The sequence below is a fragment of the Musa acuminata genome, unplaced genomic scaffold (genome assembly GCF_036884655.1).
Source record: "Musa acuminata AAA Group cultivar baxijiao unplaced genomic scaffold, Cavendish_Baxijiao_AAA HiC_scaffold_96, whole genome shotgun sequence".
In the NCBI taxonomy this organism is placed as follows: domain Eukaryota; kingdom Viridiplantae; phylum Streptophyta; class Magnoliopsida; order Zingiberales; family Musaceae; genus Musa; species Musa acuminata.
Window position 1 is genome coordinate 40,649 of NW_027020375.1, and position 1,852 is coordinate 42,500.

The window sequence follows — 1,852 nt, forward strand, 5'->3', positions numbered from 1 at the left end:
ATGGGGCTTTCGTATAGCAGGGACGGTGCTGCCTCTCGCTTCGCTCGCTGTCCGCCGCTCGCCGCTCGCTCGTGCAGCCAAAAATGGCCAGTTTTGGCCCGTTTTTGGGCCGTTTTGGCCAGTTTTTGGCCTGTTCTTGCATTGCGCGGTGACCGTCGAGAGCGGAGCAAAACGTCAGCCATCTCAGCACCCTGGAACCCCCCGGGTGGCACAGGGCTGGATGGGGCTTTCGTATAGCAGGGACGGTGCTGCCTCTCGCTTCGCTCGCTGTCCGCCGCTCGCCGCTCGCTCGTGCAGCCAAAAATGGCCAGTTTTGGCCCGTTTTTGGGCCGTTTTGGCCAGTTTTTGGCCTGTTCTTGCATTGCGCGGTGACCGTCGAGAGCGGAGCAAAACGTCAGCCATCTCAGCACCCTGGAACCCCCCGGGTGGCACAGGGCTGGATGGGGCTTTCGTATAGCAGGGACGGTGCTGCCTCTCGCTTCGCTCGCTGTCCGCCGCTCGCCGCTCGCTCGTGCAGCCAAAAATGGCCAGTTTTGGCCCGTTTTTGGGCCGTTTTGGCCAGTTTTTGGCCTGTTCTTGCATTGCGCGGTGACCGTCGAGAGCGGAGCAAAACGTCAGCCATCTCAGCACCCTGGAACCCCCCGGGTGGCACAGGGCTGGATGGGGCTTTCGTATAGCAGGGACGGTGCTGCCTCTCGCTTCGCTCGCTGTCCGCCGCTCGCCGCTCGCTCGCTCAGCCAAAAATGGCCAGTTTTGGCCCGTTTTTGGGCCGTTTTGGCCAGTTTTTGGCCTGTTCTTGCATTGCGCGGTGACCGTCGAGAGCGGAGCAAAACGTCAGCCATCTCAGCACCCTGGAACCCCCCGGGTGGCACAGGGCTGGATGGGGCTTTCGTATAGCAGGGACGGTGCTGCCTCTCGCTTCGCTCGCTGTCCGCCGCTCGCCGCTCGCGCAGCCAAAAATGGCCAGTTTTGGCCCGTTTTTGGGCCGTTTTGGCCAGTTTTTGGCCTGTTCTTGCATTGCGCGGTGACCGTCGAGAGCGGAGCAAAACGTCAGCCATCTCAGCACCCTGGAACCCCCCGGGTGGCACAGGGCTGGATGGGGCTTTCGTATAGCAGGGACGGTGCTGCCTCTCGCTTCGCTCGCTGTTCGCCGCTCGCCGCTCGCTCGCGCAGCCAAAAATGGCCAGTTTTGGCCCGTTTTTGGGCTGTTTTGGCCAGTTTTTGGCCTGTTCTTGCGTGGTGCGGTGACCGTCGTGAGCGGAGCAAAACGTCAGCCATCTCAGCACCCTGGAACCCCCCGGGTGGCACAGGGCTGGATGGGGCTTTCGTATAGCAGGGACGGTGCTGCCTCTCGCTTCGCTCGCTGTTCGCCGCTCGCCGCTCGCTCGCGCAGCCAAAAATGGCCAGTTTTGGCCCGTTTTTGGGCTGTTTTGGCCTGTTTTTGGGCTGTTCTTGTGTGGCGCGGTGACCGTCGTGAGCGGAGCAAAATGTCAGCCATCTCAGCACCCTGGAACCCCCCGGGTGGCACAGGGCTGGATGGGGCTTTCGTATAGCAGGGACGGTGCTGCCTCGCGCTTCGCTCGCTGTTCGCCGCTCTCCGCTCGCTCGCGCAGCAAAAAATGGCCAGTTTTGGCCCGTTTTTGGGCTGTTTTGGCCAGTTTTTGGCCTGTTCTTGCGTGCCGCGGCGACCGTCGTGAGCGGAGCAAAACGTCAGCCATCTCAGCACCCTGGAACCCCCCGGGTGGCACAGGGCTGGATGGGGCTTTCGTATAGCAGGGACGGTGCTGCCTCTCGCTTCGCTCGCTGTCCGCCGCTCGCTGCTCGCTCGCGCAGCCAAAAATGGCCAGTTTTG